Genomic DNA, 19428 nt, shown 5'->3' on the forward strand with positions numbered 1-19428 from the left:
GGTGTAAGAAGTTCCTCCAGGTAATGTGGGGTCAGATCATTGAGAGATTATTAGGTATAACTAAATGACCATCTAGTTTTACCCCTGTATTATCATTTACCATTTTTATCTATATAAGGACCAAGTAGAATGACCTTCGTTTTAATTTCTTTAATACAGTCGGTTATTTTGCTGAGACACAGGTAATCATCGGCATAACAGTGAAAAGTAATGCAGTGTTTACGGATTATTTTACATTTACATTTATGGCATTTAGCTGACGCTCTTATCCAGAGCGACTTCCAGGATTACTCATATTACAGAGGTGGGCCAATGTAGTGTTAGGAGTCTTGCCCAAGGACTCTTATTGATGTAGCGCAACAGTCACCCAGCTCGGGAATTGAACCCCAGCCTCCCACGTAGTGTGGTAGCTCAGCAGCAGGTAGTGGTGTTATCTGTTGCGCCACACCAACAAATGAGATTTTACCCAGCGGTAAAATATAAAGAGTAAAGGGCCCAGTATTGATCCTTGTGGAACACCATATTTTACTCTAGTGTGATAGGAGCATTTGTTATTTACATAAACATACTGATGGCGATCATTCAGATATGATCTTAACCAGGTGAAGGCAGATCCTTTGAGATTTTCCAACCTATTGAGAAGAATTTCATGATCTATGGTGTAAAAGGCAGCACTAAGCGCTGCCCCCATCAAGTTCGGAAAGTAAATCATCAGTTACTCCAAGTAAAGCTGTTTCAGTGCTATGGTTTTATCTAAATCCAGACTGAAAAACTGAATGCTGTTATGCAGATAGGTGCACAGCTGCTTAAACACAACACTTTTTCTAAAATTTTGGCGACGAAGGGTAGATTAGAAATTGGCTTTTTAATAATGGGCTTTATAATCGCCAATTTAAGAAATTTAGATATGAAGCCCATGCCAAGAGAGGCATTAACTGTCAAATAATGGTTTACCAACCTTTGGCAATGTCTGTTTAAACAATGGTGTTGGTACCGGATCTAATATACATGATGCAGATTTAGAGGAGTTCATTATATTGAGCAAGTCTTCTTCTGTAACTGGGCTAAAGTACTGTAGGTATGTCGTGGAGCTGGTGCAGCATTCTTCATTGTCTACCGCTGTGGTTTGGGACCGACATTGGATTTTTAGTCTAATATTCTCTATTTTATCATCAAAGAATTTCATGAAGTCGTTGCTACTAATTTCAGCAGGGATAACGGAGCTAGTTTGTTTTCTACTGTTGGTAAGTTAAGTCACAGTATAGAAAAGGAATTGTGGGTTGTCTGTTTCTCTCAATAAGGTTTATCTAATGTTTTTCTAATTTCAATAATTAGGGTGCCTGGGTTAACTCACTCAGTCACCCAAGACGTTTATGATCTTTGAAGTCTTCTGCTACAGTGTGTTACAGAACACCAAACCCAGACTGAACCCAGATCCAGATCCAATAGTAGATGACTATTTAGATGGGGAGAGACGTGCAAAATATCTTGATAAACTTGGGTAACTGAAGCATGTAAACGTACATCAGGTAAAAGCTTCTAAGCTCTGTATGAACCACCAACTAAACCTGCTGAGCTGAGTGGGAGGAAGGAAGACTACCATTGGCCGAAGTTTGAAAGCTGTCAGTCACCGCCCATACAGATCTATGTTGATCATCAGTGTGAGTTGAGGAACAGTCTGTAAAACTAGTACATTCTTAAATGAATATTCTCAAGTAGTGCAGTTTCATCAAAAGTTTACTTTTTCCTAACAAAATGAAAAATCACACAGTAAATGGCTCTCCACAAACCCACACATACACAGACATGTCGAAATACAAGGAGTTGATGACCCTGCGCTGAGGAGGGGTTCAGAAGCACAAGGAAAACTCATAGCCATCCTAGACTTAACATATTAAAGGTTATCTTAAAACGCATGTGATCTATAAATAGATATGAAAAGACTAAATGATTACGCTCTGACTGGCCTTTTAGATGCACAAATGACATGTAGCTTACACACCTCAATGACAAGAAATCTTGTGGACTATATATGTTGACAAAGCGATTTGAGAAACAGCTTTGTGTGTTTTAAAGCTTCACACTGGACGATTAAGAAACGGTTAGCAATGTGACTGTGAAATACTCCCACTTTAGATACACGCAGGCAAGTTTTGTTTGTAGCTGTAGCTTTGGATAAATCCATGCTCTTAGTAGGTGCATTACGCGCCGCCCCAGCCCTACTCATAAGCATCAGCCAGTGAGGACATCATAAATGAGGAAGCATTGTTCATGGGTGCATTCTGAATCACCACATTAGAAGCCGTCAAAACTGTAAGCCAGGCTTGCTTGGATCACGACCAAGAGCTGGGCTGATTTCAAATTTGCAAAAGCAGTGGTTGTGTCTTCTGTGTGCAAAAGAGGGGCATGTTGCCCAGGGATACCTTAAAGCAGATCGTATAGTGGTTGTGAAAGTGCAGGAATCTGATCCATCTGAGTGGAACTCATCTGAGTCCGGACACAATCTAGCCAACATTGGGGGATTTTCATCCTCAGCATGTTGCATGGCTGACCTAGAGAAGGAGCTACAGCTGGAGGTTGACGCTGGCGCTTAGGTTTACAATCAGCAAGCAACTGTTCCATCTTGGTCAGAGATCACATATTTAACAGCACAAATTCACATTTTTACTCAAATCCGGATGACTTTCTCACTACTAATAAGATTTTTAAAACAAATTTTCTGATGTTACAATTACAAACCATGCAGGAAACAGACACAGTCTCGGAGTCTTGGAGATACTTTGAGTGAAACTGATATTTTACTATTTAATACGGTCAGAGAAATGACCAAATAAATGGTTATAAAATCAAGTAAATCACATAAATCACTTACTGGCCAGTCACCTGGCCCGGCACTGATGTTCCTGGAGAGAATGACTGACGAAGATCCTGGTGCCGAATGAAGTTCCAGAAGCAGAATAGTGGAAAATTATAGTGCCGAAGCCGCCGGACAACGTACAGGACACAAGCACCTGAAAAAAAGGAGATTGTGGTGTTACTCGTTGAGTAATTTTAGGTGTTTTAAAGAAGAACCTCCAACAATGAGAACACCACCCTGAGGAGTTGTCCTGACGGAGCAGGTGAAGGTGAACGGGAAGAGCCGAGGACCTTGAATCGCTAAGCAGAGGTGAAATCAACGGTGGTGGAGATACCCTTGCCGTTTTTCTGGCCACAATGAAACTCCAGGGTCCCTTTTCAATGTGGGAGTGGAGACAACCCTGTGTTCATCTTCCGTCAGTGGAGTTTGGACTGCCTCTACAACAGAAGCTGGATCTGCCGGTCAAGCTTGACGACCTCCCTGCAGAGCGTCTGGAGAGCTCGTCCCTCCACGGTCGCCATGTTCGTCCCAAAGTAGGGACGATCGCTCGACGCTCTGTGTCGAATCACGTCTCGAGCTTCTAAAGCAGAACTGCATTGAAACTAAAATACAATAGAAATATAGAAAATGTGTAGGATATAATTACTGTGTTTAAATGTCAATGCTTTTAGCCATTCAACATGATCACAGGTAGATCACTGAACTTTCATTCTAAATCCAGTGAAACTAATTAATCAATAAAAACGTCCCTTTTGTTATGACAGACAGATGCAGATCCATATGGGCTTATATTCTCTCTTCTCTCCTGTACATAAGACACTCCTGAACTGATTCTTTTTTTTTTTTTTAGACAAAAAGCTTTTTCCTTTAGTGAGTACTTGTGAGAATCAGACAATATTAATATCTGATCATCAGACTGCTGCAAAACAATTCCATCATTTGATGATGAAGATATGTCCGGTGTCAAGTCTGAAATATACACATCGTACACATCCTCATTTTTCTTACACTTCTGTTGTGCTCTTGTGGAAACCATCTGAAGCACTACTGCATTTCCTGACATAGCTGTTTCTAGTCACCTGATCTGTGAATGAATTCCCAGCAGATATTGCACCCTAATAGTTGCCGGATTAGGTACAATCGGACCAGCAGGATATACTGCTGCTAAACAACTCTCTCAGTCCTTCATCCAAGACTGCTGATCATCATAGAACACATAAAATACTGATATCGTTTCAGCTGGTATCTTTTATACCACGATATGGTGCTCTGTCAGATCCCAAGAACATTCTACTGGGTCTAAGGGAAAATATCCCTATACTAGGACCAGCAGCAGAAAAACCTGAATCTGTAAATTGTAGGTTTAGACTGAAAGCCCCCCATAAGATCACACCCTAGTAAATTCACAGGGCAATGTGTGGAGACTGTAACCCAGTGTTTTACTGTTCTATTACCCAGTTTCACCTTCACAGGACTGCACAAATGTTCTGAGAGTGGTAAGCCTGAAACATCCACTGTTAGGATTGTGTCCGTACTGACGGATATGGGTACTGACCCCTCCATAAGCACTGAAATTGCTGTATTAATTTCACGTGTATAGTCCGAACTCTCCCTTGTCTTAGAACCTTCAAATCTAATTTCAACAGCCCTGAAAAATACATTTCCAAAAGCAACCCGAAGGTCTAGGAGTATGACGCCCGGTCTCCTCCTGTTTATTCTAAATTCATAAGGCAAGTGGTTTAATTCATTTACAGTCACCTCGGGTACAGAGTCTCGGAGTCAGTAGAGCGCCTGAATTGACTCAGAATCACTCATTGGGATGACGGCGGCCGCCTCTGTCGGTTTCTGATCCTGTCTCTGAAAACTCTGGACCAGAGGAATATTGGGATCTCTGTGGAACCTGCAGAACTGTGGTAGTCGGATTTGCTTCTCCACGCTTAAAGAATCATCTCGATCAGTCAGTCTTAGGAAGGTAGAGAAACACTTTAATCCTGCAGTAAACGTAACGCTGGTGGAAAGCTTCAGAAATGCATTTTGTCCAAAAATGACTGACTTTTGGAATTATGTTTTCAACTTCTTTTCAGGAGTCTTCAAACAGCCAGTCCAGCCTTTCCCTACAACAGCAATATTCAGGGTGACTCCTCAAGGGCTTTATCTGGGGAAATCCTGTTCAAAAGGTGCTGGCTAAGACTGCTTAGATTACTTAAACAGAAAGAGAAAAACCCTCCTACCTAAAATTGGGTACAGTGGTAAAATTAATACTACTTGGCAACCTGTCTTGACAATATGGAGTCAGGTGAAGCTCATCTCTGTGGTAGAGGACCAGACGCAGCCGAAATCTCTCCCAGTTTTCTACATAGTCAGCGCAGACGGACTTGTCCCTCAGCCAGCAGTGGAGCGATAAGAGCTGGGGAAACGGCTCCCTCACTCGTCAGTAAGTGGGCAGGGGGCCGAAGACGATAATGCTGGTGTCTACTTTTTTCACCCAAACAGTGTCCAGAAGCGTATGGCAGTGCTTCTTCAGGGCCACGCTGCATCAGGCAGAGAATAGTGGATCACAACAATTGGCTCAGATAAAGAAGACAAAGCTAATATTAAAGACTTAAAAGTAGGGATGAACCACGTTTCTGAGCTTTCAAAAGAGGACCGCATCGAAACAGTGGTTCAGAGTCTCTCACAAAATACAGGCAATCACGTGGTTGCATCACTGACATGCAGTCAAGTTTGAAGCGTGTAAATTCCCCGGCCCCACTGTAGACTCGAGCACAACGAGCTGAATATAAAACATATGAACTAAAAGCTTACAAAAAAATAAAGTTCAATTAAAAGAAGAAACACAGTCAGACACCACTGTATAGTGCTCCGGTTTCAGTTTGGACAAAGCTTATGGACACACAAGTGACTCAGGCAACGGTGGTGCAGACGCTGGTGAGCGGGTCTTCTAGGAGCCGGCAGGAACCACTGTTAACCTAGAATTGGGAAAACACACAACCAATAACCCCAGGATATACATATAATTCCAGCTAGCATAATTTACCAGTACACATCAATATGACCATAAACACAAATAATAATTGTATATAATGTGTAAATAATGTCCATGTTATCTGTTGTATTGTCATTGTTTGTTTCTGATGACCAACCCCTTAGTAGCCACTTGGTCCACTCCAGGTTGAGAAGGGAGGAGCAGAATAGGCTGAAGCAGAAGTAGACGTCTGTGAGGCTTTGCAGCCCTCAGATGAAGCTGAGGCCTTGTTGTACAAAGTGTGTGTAATCTAGCTCTTTTGTGTTTTGTTTTTGTTGTGTGCACTTTGTTTTGATCTTTGCATGAATTCAACATTAAATATCACTGGAACTTACCTGGAAGTGTTTGGCTGTCTCCTTCTGGTGAACTGTCCTTCACGTCCGCTTAAAGCCACGCCATCACCATAACATACGCATTTTTATACTGACCCACAATGAGTCTAATCTATTTAAAAACCAACTACACATCTGTTCTGCCTGTGTTGCCCAAAAATATAATTTAGATTTGGTAAGGATTCATGCCCTAGATGTTTAGGGTTTAGAAGGGTGAAGAATTTTAATCTGAGCTTTTTATTATCCCCAAAAATCTGCTTATTAATTGATTTACCTTTTTAAAAAAAGATGGGGGTCAAATGACAAGGCAGGTTTTGAAGTAAAAAAAGCAATCTAGGTAAAATGTTCATCTTGATTACACTAATTCTGCCCCCCAAAAAGTGTGGTACAGGTCAGGGGTAATTGTTATCCCAAGGTATCTAAAGCCAGTATTTGTCAACTGGAATGGTAGATTTAGTTTAATATAATCCGGGACATTCAGCTGAATAGCTGTAGACCTGATGCCAAAACTAATTTTATAGCCAGATAGCACACTATAATTAGTGTAGTTTCAGATTTTTAGGAACAGACGTCACTGGATACAAAAAAGTCTGCTGATCTGAGACTCTAGGGAGAGAAATGTTAATCCATAATGTACGCAGAAGCACAAATCAAAAGCTGGAGATTGGAAAAGCTGCATATGGAATCATCTTAGATAGCTAGATAGATAGACAGAATATATGTAGACATTTCCAGTGGATAATTGGGTGATCAGGATTCCTCAAAGATAAAATGATTATTTCTCATGCATGGTCCTCAAAACATAAAAAAATAAAAAAATAAATACTTAACATCCTTGGACCACACACAGTCCAACCCATCTACAAGAGGCTCAAAGTAAAAAAATGTAAATACTGGAAGCCGAGCAAGACTGGAGTAAAGCAATTGGAGTTCAGTGAGTCTCAGAGAACAGAGGACGGATTTAAGCTGCAGATACCTCAAGAAAGAGGTGCTGGGCACATTACATTGCTCTTTGCAGCCTGGAAAGATCTTAACCCGTTTTCATTGCAGACATCACCTGGAGGTCGGGCTTCTTTGCTCTCCAATTGGGGGTCAATGAAACGGAGCATTCCCGATCAGTAAATTATGATTAATATGGCATGAGCTCTTCACTCTTTCATAGTTTGTTTGCCTGAACCGTGCTGGATTTAAGATGGCCAGCGTTGGAGGAGTCACGGGCAGCCTAGACTTTCATCCACGGAGTTTGGACTGCCTCTACAACAGCAGCAGTCAAGCTTGATTACCTCCTTGCAGAGTACCTGTAGATCACGCTCCTCCGCGGTCTTCAAGTTTCTCGAGTATAAACACAGACAGAATCACAAACAGTCAGTGAGAGTACTGTACAGTAACACAGGGAGCAGAGAGCACAAGGATCACAACAACTGGCTCAGATAAAGACGACAAAGCTAATATTAAAGACTATAAAGTAGGGACTCAACTGTTCGTGTCGAATCAGTTTTAAAAGCAGAATCGCATCGAAATAAAAAATGTATAGAAAAAGTGTAGGATAGGATTACTGCGTTTACATGTCAAGGCTTTTAGCTATTCAACATGGCCACAGGTAGACATGGGACATTGAGCATGGTAAGGCCCATCAGCTGTTTTGCTTGCACCACTTTAACCAGAGACGCACCCTTTATTGACCCAATATCATTCATTCTGAGACAAGAAATGTTTTGGAAATTAGACAACAAAAGTCATTAGTCTCAGTCTCGTCACTTGGCAGCTCAGATCTTGAACGTGTAACAGAAGAATCATCAATTATTTGTATCCTCAATATATTTATACTGGTTATACGGATTTCCCACAATTAAAACAAGCACATTCTCTCCTACCTTCAATCTCGCCCGCTCCAGAGTCCCCTGCCTCAGTCCGGCAGTACATTAACTGAGCTTGTAACAATGTCTCCTGTATTAACTTCATGTTTATAGTCTGAACTCTTTGGGAAATATAAACTGTCCCCTTGTTTTAGAACCATGGAAATACCACCACCACCACCACCATCATCCTTTCCAAAACCTTGCTTCAAAATCTTTGAATATTCTAAAAAATAAAATTTGGATCCCTTTACAAATTTCTCTAGGTTGGGAATTAAATATCCTAAAATGTATCGTCTGAATATCTGGATTCTCAGGGTTGTTTAAACCAGAGAGTTTTTTTTTTTAGGGATCGAAACGTATCGCAATTGTGAGACTGAAATGATCTAAAGGCAATGCTTTGGACATCTTCGTCCTTGGAGTCCGGATCACTGCAAAAACTCAATGATCTAAAACTAACTTGAAAATTAAAATATCAAAAGTGATCCAGGTTAAAGTAACCTGAAGGTCTAAGAATGTCTCCTCCTGTTTATTCTAAATTCATAAGGCAAGCAGTCTAATTAATTTACTTAGTCACCTCGGGTACAGAGTCTCGGAGTCAGTAGAGCGCCTGAATTGACTCAGAATCACTCATTGGGATGTCGGCGGCCGCCTCTGTCGGTTTCTGATCCTGTCTCTGAAAACTCTGGACCCAGAGGAATATCGGGATCTCTGTGGAACCTCCAAAATTGTGGTAGTAATAATTTACTTATCCGCACTTAAAGAATCAACTTGATCAGTCAGTCTTAGGAATGTAGAGAAACACTTTAATCCTGCAGTAACGCCGGTGGAATGTGTGCTGGTTTTCATCACCTTTGATGTCCTATGCTGATCACGCTGATAATCTGAGCCCCCTGTGATGAGGCTGGTGTGATGTTGATAGACTCCATTGTTTCAAAGTAACAAAAGCCACCATCTGTCTGTTTCTGAAAGCAATGTATACATAGAATATTGAAACGCCTGAAAAGATTCCCCCACAATATTGCAGCGCCGACGTACAAGACAAGAAAACCAGATTCACCATTTGATATTTTTTGTGACACAGATGGAACTTGGCTTCCCTCCGTAACCCAACTGTGCAGAGAACACACACAGTGAAACACACACCGTGGACAGTGAGTACATGTGGCTGGAGAAGTGGGCAGCCACTGCTGCGGTCCCAACAAAAGAAGGTGAAGGCCTTGCTCAAGAGTGGCAGTTTGACAAACCCTGGTATCGAACCCACAACGCTCATCACCTGGAGCTCTAACTTACCAGATTTACTCTAACCTTTCCAGTTAGCAGATTTTCGCTTTTATTGGGCTTGGAACATCAGGGCTGTTCCTTCATGTTACACGTGTTGCTCTGTTCAAAACTACCCATACCAGAATCTTTGTTTAGCTGTTCACTAAACCGGACTGTGAAACAATCCCTGAAAATCTGGCTGCAGTTTGAAGAGTCTTTTCACTAAGTGAATTATCTATATACAGCCCGATGATGAAAAACCACGTTCACGCCACAACAGCAATATTCAGGGTGACTCCTCAAGGGCTTTATTTGGGGAAATCTTGTTCAAAAGGTGCTGGCTAAGACTGCTTAGATTACAGAAACCCTCCTACCTAAAACTGGGTGCAGTGGTAAATTTAACACTACGTGGCAACCTGTCTTGACTTAAATAGACAATATGGACTCAGAGGATTAATTGGCTTAACTAAGAGTGAACTAGTGAGAGTGATTTAAGGTGGTTCAATTCAGACAGGCCTGGACATGTACTGGCTTAAGCAGGTTTGAGGTTTGGAGTCTGACTGTTGGACTGTGGAGGCTGTGGACAGGTGTCTTTTATACAGATAACGATGTCCAACAGGTGCCATTAATACAGGTAACGAGTGAAGGACAGAAGAGCTTCTTAAAGAAGCTACAGGTCTGTGAGAGCCAGAAATCATGCTTGTTTGTGGGTGACCAAATACTTATTTTCCATCATAATTTACAAATAAATTCTTTAAAAATCCTACAATGTGATTTCCTGGATTTTTCTCATTTTGTCTCTCATAGTTGGCGTGTACCTATTATAAAAATTACAGATCTAGTAGGAGAACTCGCAAAATCAGTGGCTGACTAAATTATTTTTTGCCCCACTCAATGCGAAGCTGCTTGTACTCGGAAAGATGGAAGAATTTATATCAATTCTTATAAGATTTTTAAAGCAGATTTTTGAATCATGCGGGGTACAGACAGTCTCCATACTGCAGGATTTGTCTGAAATACTATGAGTGACACTGATGTATTACTTTTTAATACAAGCAGAAAAGTGACAGAATAAATGGGTGGAATCAAGTAAATCATGTAAATCACTCACCTGCCAACTATGCAGTTCACTAACCTGACAGCGTGAATAGAAAGGGTCCGTCAGTCCTGGCACCTTCTTGATGTTCCTAGAGAGAACGATGGACCCCAGGCGGCTCAGGTGAAGCTCCTCTCTGTGGTAGAGGACCAGACGCAGTCGAAAGCCCTCCCAGTTGTCTACAGATTCAGCACAGACGGCCGCGCTGCATCAGGAGGAGAATAATGGGGAACGATGGTGCCAAAGCCACCTGGCGATGTCCAGGACACGGGCATCTGAAAAACAGGAGACTGTGGCATTACTCTTTAGGGTCGAAGTAGGTGAAGAGCAGAGGGTCCTCGAACCAGTTAGCAGAGGTGAAAAATGGCTGTGGTGGTGGAGGAGCCCTCTTCATTTCCCAGCCACGCTGACACTTCAGGTCCTCTCAGGTGCGGGAGTGGAGACGACAACCCTCTGTGTCCGCCGCGACGATAGAGCTGGAATTAAGACGGTCGCGATGGAGGAGTCACGGGCAGTCTCCAGTCTCGTCTTCCATCAGTGTAGTTCCCTCTACAACAGCAGCTGAAAATGCCGTAATAGCTTGACGATCTCCTGAAGAGCTCGTTCCTCCGTGGTAAACACAGACAGAAACGCAAGCGACGGTCAGTGAGAGAGTACTGTACAGTAACACAGGGAGCAGAGAACACAAGGATCACAACAACTGGCTCAGATAAAGACGACAAAGCCACAAAAATGGTACCAAGTTCACCATTAAAGAGTACAATAGGCTTTATTACCTGAATGTGGTCAATGATCACAGTGGTGATGGTTGCAGTGTGTTACAATATTCAAACAGCATGAAATCCTTCAATGTAATTATGTTTCACATTATGCAATAGAGAGCATGAAAATCAAGGGTAAGATTGATAAACTGAACTGTGAAGTCTGCAGACAAGAGAAATCTGCTCAGAGTAGAAACAGAACCTGAAGAACGAGCAAAAGCAGTACTTGAACTAGTTAATACTGACCTAGCTGATCCTACAGGGAGACCAGGATGACATTGAGGCTGAAGCATGGATCACTGGGCATTAGAAATATGACAGCGTTCTGGGTGAATGATGAATAAGTGAGGAAGAATTGAGGACAGGCTGATAAATAAAGACTCTGAAATAAACAGAATACATGCACAATATTAAATAAAAGTTCAGAAAGGCTCCAGGTCTATATCATAGTGCTACTAAATGAGTTCATTCAAAGAGAGATGTGTATACGCTCAACAGGCAGGAGAAACAAAGCTAATAATTACCACTCAAAGCTTAGATCAAGACACCAGCTTTAACCTGCCTCTGACCGTTTTCACTGGTTAAACTATGGGGTTTTAGCGCCCCCACAAGGACGAAAAGAGGAATAGCAATAGCCTCTGAACAGTAGTTCAATAAACACCAGGACGTTGACTAAGAACACAATTTTAGCACATATCCACAGAATTACACCATCAATACTAACCTAAAACAGCTCAGTAGCGTGAAACATGAAGAAATAACAGAAACCATGAATATTCAGTAATACATATGTAAATACTGAAGCTACACTGCTGAGGAGATAGCTAGCATAGCAACAGAACTAAACCATTCCCAAACTAAATGAACAGCAGCTTACTTCGTGTCACAGACTCAAAATTAAAGGCACTCACAGCCACACAGCTTGAGCAGTTTCTAAAGTTCAGTCTTCCAGAGGAGCTACAGAGCTCGGTCACACCGGCTCGTTTACCCTGCGCACTGCTGCAAGACCACGCTGCTGCTTTACAGCGGAGGCTCCTGATTGGCTGAAACTCCACATTATATACTGACCAATGCGGCTGAAGCTTTGTGAATATTAAATGAGGTCACTAATTTAAGGAGCTTTTGGACAGATCCAGGGTTGGAGATCCACTCAGACATTTACTGAGGATTACTCAGATGCAGTCTGTGAACTTCCTGAAAACTAAGGGTGAAACAGTTAAAGCTACTGAGAGAGGTTTGGCCGATTCGTCTCCAAATGAAACAGTAAAATGTATTTGTTCACATAATGGTTCAGAGCTCACAGCAACAGATTTACAGTCATTGCTCTGTAAGCAGGGGATCAGTCAACATCAGCAGCTATATATATGTATTCAATGACTCTACGTTGACAGAGAGAAAGCATAATCTTTCAAAGAGGAGAGTATTTGGATCAGGAGGCTACACTTACAAACATGACAGATAGAAGCTAGAACTTTCTTTCAGTGTGTTCCAGGACACCAAACCCAGACTGACCAGTCAGTGGCATATGAGGACTTCCATGGTGAGAGGTGTCTGGAGGAACCTGAACATGTTACCTGATTATCTAGATGAAAATGGCTGTAAACAGAATGGTCAGCTGGGTTCTGTGTAAAAACACACTGAAATCAGGAGGATAATACTTATTCAATTAAGTTTAAAACTCCTGCTGTGAATAAACTAGAAAAATCCTTTTTGCCCCTTAAAGTCCAATTACTAAGCCCAATGTCCCCAAGCTGAGGGGGATGATCTGGATTCAAGATGAGTGGTGACCATAAAGAGATACAATTAGAGACTTTCATATATTTTCTAGTGTCTCTCCAAGAAAGCAACGTATTGTACACTACAAAGTTATCAGAGAGACAGGATTTTGTCAAAATTAAAAATTAATGGTAGGGAAGTTAGGGGTCTAGGATGACGTGTGATAAAGTCAGTGGTAGCAGACTCATCACCAGCCCATACACAGTAGAGACTTGTGACTCTGACATGTTACCTACCTGGTGATCCTGGGGGAATGAGGGAGCTGGTAAGTGGGTCTTCTAGGAGCCGGCAGGAACCACGGTTAACCTAGAAGGAGGAAAACACACAACCAAAAACACTAGGATATACATATAATCCCAGCTAGCATAATTTACCGGTGTACTTATAATTGTAATAACTGTAATAATAATAATTATAATAAATAATAATTATATATAAGATGTGTAAATAATGTCCATGTTATCTGTTGTATTGTCATTGTTTGTGATGACCACCCCCTTAGTAGACACTTGGTCCACTCCAGGCTGAGGAGGGAGGAGCGTATGGCTTAAAAGGGCTGTGTGGGAGGCAATAAGGGGGTTTAGCTTGTACAGAATAGAGTGAAGTAGACGTCTGTGAGACTTAGTCCTCAGATGAAGGCCGCTGAGGTCTTGTTGTACAAGTGTGTGTAATCTAGCTCTTTTGTGTTGTGTTTTTGTTGTGTGTACTTTCTTTAGATTTTTGCACAAATTCAACATTAAATATCACTAGAACTTACCTGGAAGTGTTTGGCTGTATCCTTCTGGTGAACTGTCCTTCATGTCCGCTTAAAGCCATGCCATCATCACCACAACATGAGCATTTCTATACTGACCAACAATGAGTCTAATCTATTTAAAAACCAACTACACATCTGTTTTGCCTGTGTTGCCCAGAAAGTAAAGTGCTTTAAGCATTAGGTGGGGCTGTAATTTGGAGTTCAGTGAGTCTCTGAGACTGGGGCTGATTTAAGTTGCAGATACCTAAAGAAAGAGGTGCTGGGCACATTAAATTGCTCTTTGATGGCCTGGAAAGTTCTTAAGCCATTTGCATTGCAGATATCGCCTGGAGGTTGAACTCCTTTGCTCTCCCATTGGGGGCAATGAAACGGAGCATTCCCCATCAGTAAATTATGATTATGAAAGAGTGGAGAGCTCATGCCATATTAGTGACTTTGCAACTGTGAATGCCAAATTAATATAAGGTGTGAAAATATGGGTCCAAAATATATTTTACAGTATCTAGTGGAAACCTCACAAAATATAAGAGCTTGTAATTTATATGGGGCTACCAGAACCTCCTCTATTGAGCAGCATGAATTATGAGCACTTTGATTCAGGCATGTTGATCACAGTTTTAAGGTAAATGCCTAAGCATACATTTCAAAACCTAGAAATGCAAGACCACCATCTGACATGAACCTCTGTGAAGTAGATTATTTAATTCAAGGTCATTTACCATTCCAAATACACATGGATAGTACCTTAGAGAGTATCCCAATATTTTATAGGCAGGGGCAAATGCATCATAACTATCAAATTCAGTCTAGGCAGAATATTTATTTTTACCACTATGATCCTGGAGTGCAGTGAGTTAGGCAAGTTTGTCCAATTGAGTATCTACTTTAATTTGTTCTAAATTTTAAAATTAAAATTTGAAGACAGTCTCTCACTGAGGGATATACTCTGGGCAAAAAAGTACCATCAGCCACAAACAAGAATGATTTCTGGCTCTCACAGACCTGTAACTTCTTTAAGAAGCTCTTCTGTCCTCCACTCGTTACCTGTATTAATGGCACCTGTTGGACATCGTTATCTGTATAGAAGACACCTGTCCACAGCCTCAAACAGTCAGACTCCAAACTTAACCATGGCCAAGACCAAAGAGCTGTCGAAGGACACCAGGAAGAAAATTGTAGATCTGCACCAGGCTGGGAAGAGTGAATCTACAATAGGCAAGCAGGTGGGTGAGGAGAAATCAACTGTAGTAGCAATTGTAAGGAAATGGAAGACAGAAATGGAAGCGCAAACCTGGTGAAGACTTACAGTCATTGCCAACAAAGGTTATGTTACAAAGTATTGAATTGAATCGTTTTTGATCAAATACTTATTTTTCACAATAAATTACGAAGAATCCTACAAGGTGAATTCCTGAATCTTTCTAAGAAGGAGAACTTGCACAATCAGTGGCTGACTAAATACTTTTTTTGCCCCAGTGTAAGTCTACCCCTAAATACCTACCTGGCCCACCACTGGAATATAAAAAAGAAAAAGGAGAAAAGAAGAAAAACAAAAAAGGCATTCTTGACATGCGTCCCTTTCTAGGAGAAAGCAATACTGGGCAACAACTAATGCAAAAAGTTAGGTCCGATTTAAGTAATGAAATTAAAGCTGTATTAACATCCTTATAAAAATCTTTATTGTTAGAAATAATTAATTGCTCCCTAGATAAAGTTCCCAATTCTGCCCAGAAGAATAAAATTAGTCAGGGATGCCATCCAATTCAGGCGACTTGACTTTTTTCATCTGACAGAGGGTCTCTCAAATCTAGAGGAGAAATATCCTGATCTAAATAAGACGCCTCGTCAGGGGACAATTGTAGCAAATCTAAGGAATGGAAAAAGGGGCAATGTTTAAAGTTTTCTTTGGGACATCTGATTTATAGAATTCTGAATAGAATCTGTAAAAAGCATCATTGATTTGTGCATGTTCTGTAAGTAGTTCTCCATTATGAGACCTTATTGTTGCAATATTTGAGAATTTCTCATTACTTCTGAGTTTTAGCACCAAAAGGTGACTGGGCCTGCTTCCATTTAAATAGTAATTTATCTAACCCTTTTAATAAGGAGTTCTGCTCTTGCAATAGAAGCAAATGCAATAGAATTATTCCTAAAGAAACCATTCACTGCTCAACAAACCTCTGATCGTGCACTGAACCCTGATTAAACATAAGAAATTTGTTTCATTTACTCCTAAATTGAGAGCTGAAGGTTTTTGTGCCTTTCAGATAAAGTTTATTGCTTAGTGCTCAGATTAAGTAAAGACAATGCAGTAATACATAGCTTAAGCTCGGAGCTAGCGGCCAGCTGACTGAGAAATTTCACCCCTGATCTGTTTAATTAATAAATTATTAATGACTATTCATATCTGCTCCCGCCACTAACTGAAAGTCCACTAGATTTGTTAGATAATCTAACAGAAAAGAAAAACTGGGATCTTTTGGATTTGGAGCGTGAACCAAATAAAGGCAATTTTCTCATTTTTTTGCTTCTGTTGTAATGTGTGTTATTCTCCTTTCTTTATCCCTTCCTTGGTTTAACATCGTAATCTCCCAATTCCTCTGTACAAAGATAAGAACTCCTTTAGTTTGCAGTTGTATGAGCAGCAACTCTACAGAGTTTATTACATTTGGGAAAATTAAAATCTCTCAAATGGGATCCTTAATCAGACCAAACTAGTACGTTTAAGAGGCTCATTTAGATCGTTAAAATGTTCCAGCTCAAGACATTCAAAGCCATAAAAATTAAAAATAAATTAAAGTATGCACAAGAATGCACAGGCTGTTCCGTCAACCCCGGTCCTGCAGATCAAACACCAACCGTTCGAGTGTCCAAACGTCCGGATAGAAGTTTATTCTGCTCCCTTTGCTCGTCCATGAGATAGTCTAGCTTTGAACACATCCTGAAATGTAGACAGATGTATAAAGAATTCCCACATTGCTGAGAGCCCCGCCATGATGGTTTTCTCCAGCGCAGCAGAGGATCCGCCATGTTGGACTGAGGCGAGGAGGAGACAGATATTACCTTTTTTTTACTGGTGACTAGTTTGGAGTAAAAGGCAGAGATTTCCTGCTAAGAAACATCCTTAACTGCACCGGTAACCAAAAAGAGTCAATAAATAAGGACTAAACTCGATCGGGAGCTCTAGCCAGCTGCAACCGAGCCCATGATTGGAGTCATGTGACTCCCCCTAAACCAGTTTTCTGACGTTACAGTTACAAACCATGCGGGGGACAGACACTGTCTCCATACTGCAGGGTTTTACTAAGATACTATGAGGGACACTGATATATTACTTTTTAAATCAAGCAGAGAAATGACAGAATAAATGATTATAAAATCGGGCAGAGAAAAGTGGAGGTGATTGTACCAAAGCCATCTAGCAACGACCAGGACTCCTGGACAAAAAAACAAAAAAAAACAAAAAAAAAAAAAACCCACCACAGATCGAGGCATTACTCTTTGGTCCCGATACTTTTAAGGGTTTTAACAACAATGAAAACATCGCCCTGAGGCCCACTGTGAGGTCAAAGGACTGAACCTCGCACCAGTTAGTTCAGACCTCTCCGGTGCAGGAGTAGAGACAACAACCCTCCTGTCCGCTACGCGAGTAGTGCTTAGAGTCATGGGCAGCCTCAGGCCTCGTCTTCCGTCGGTGGAGTTTGGACTGAGTCTACAACAGCGGCTGTCAAGCTTAATGACGTCCTTGCAGAACGCCTGGAGATCTCGCTCCGGCAGAAACGACAGTCAGTGAGATGGAGTACTGTACAGTAACAAAGGAAGCATAGAAATAAAAGGATCACAACAACTGGCTCAGTTAAAAAAACAAAGCTAATATAAAGGACTATAAAGTAGGGACGGTCGCTCAATGGTCCGTATTGAATCACATCTCAAGCTTCTAAAGCAGAACCACATCGAAAAAGAAATAAAATAAATATAGAAAATGTGTAGGATAGAATTACTGCGTTTAAATGTCAATGCTTTTAGTCATTCAACATGATCACAGGTAGATCAATGACCCTTCATTCTAAATCCAGTGAAACTAATATTAATCAATATAAACATCCCTTTTGTTATGACAGACAGATGCAGATCCATATGGGCTTATATTCCCTCTTCTCTCCTGTACATAAGACACTCCTGAACTGATTCTTTTTTTTCTTTTTTTTTTTTTAAACAAAAAGCTTTTTCCTTTAGTGAGTACTTGTGAGAATCAGACAATATTAATATCTGATCATCAGACTGCTGCAAAACAATTCCATCATTTGATGATAAAGATATGTCAGGTGTCAAGTCTGAAATATCCACATCGTACACATCCTCATTTTTCTTACACTTCTGTTGTGCTCTTGTGGAAACCATCTGAAGCACTACTGCATTTCCTGACAGTTTCTAGCCACCTGATCTGTGAATGAATTCCCAGCAGATACTGCAGCCCAATAGTTGCTGGATTAGGTACGATTGGACCAGCAGGATATACTGCTGCCTTTACTGCTCTCAGAGGACTATTCACCAGTGAAGATTCACATGGAACAATGGCTTCAGTTTCCAGTTTTGGATAACCCTTCTTCTGCTTCCTTGGACATGGAACATTGAGCATGGTAAGGCCCATCAGCTGTTTTGCTTGCGCCACTTTACCCAGGGATGAACCCTTTAGTGACCCAATATCATTCATATCGTTCACAATTCTCGGGTTTGAACAACCCTGAGTGTCAAAATATTTCAATACAATACCTTAGAATATTCCAATTTAAAACAAATCTGGATCCTGAGAAATTCCCAGTTCAGACAACTGAGAGACTGAAATGATCTTAAGGCAATGCTTTGGACATCTTCATCCTTTGAGTCCAGATCGCTGCAAAAAGTAAATGATCTAAAACTAATTTGAAAATATCAAAGAGATCCAGGTTAAAGTAACCTGAAGGTCTAGGAATATGGCGTCCCCCCACCTTTTTATTTTATTTTATTCCAAATCCGCAAGGCAAGCGGTCTAATTAATTAGCTTACAGTCACCTCGGGTACAGAGTCTCGGAGTCAGTAGAGCGCCTGAATTGACTCAGAATCACTCATTGGGATGTGGGCGGCCGCCTCTGTCTGTTTCTGATCCTGTCTCTGAAAACTCTGGACCCAGAGGAATATTGGGATCTCTGTGGTAGTCGGATTTGCTTCTCCGTGCTTAAAGAATCAACTCGATCAATTTGGCTTCCCCCCGTAACCCAGCTGTGTAGTGAAAAACACATCGTGGACAGTGAGCACACGGGGAGCGATGGGCAGCCATTGCTGCGACGCCCACAAAAGAAGGAGAAGGGCCTTGCTCAAGAGTGGCAGTTTGCCGAGCCCAGGTATCGAACTCACAACGCTGTCATCAATAGCCCAAAGCTCTAACTGCTGAGCCAACACTGCCCCCTACAGCTGCTTATCGTTACCAGATTTTCACTATTATTGGGTTTTGAACATCAGGGCAGTTCCTGCAGGTTTCGTGCTGCTCTGTTCAAAACTACCCATACCAGAATCTTTGTCTAGCTGTTCACTAAACCAGACTGTGAAACAGTCCCTGAAAATCTGACTGCAGTTTGAAGAGTCTTTTCACTAAATAAATTATTTATTTACAGCCCGATTATGAACAACGTTCACTCCACAACAGCAATATTCGGGGTGACTCCTCA

Source organism: Salminus brasiliensis, chromosome 14, assembly GCF_030463535.1.
Source record: "Salminus brasiliensis chromosome 14, fSalBra1.hap2, whole genome shotgun sequence".
NCBI lineage: Eukaryota > Metazoa > Chordata > Actinopteri > Characiformes > Bryconidae > Salminus > Salminus brasiliensis.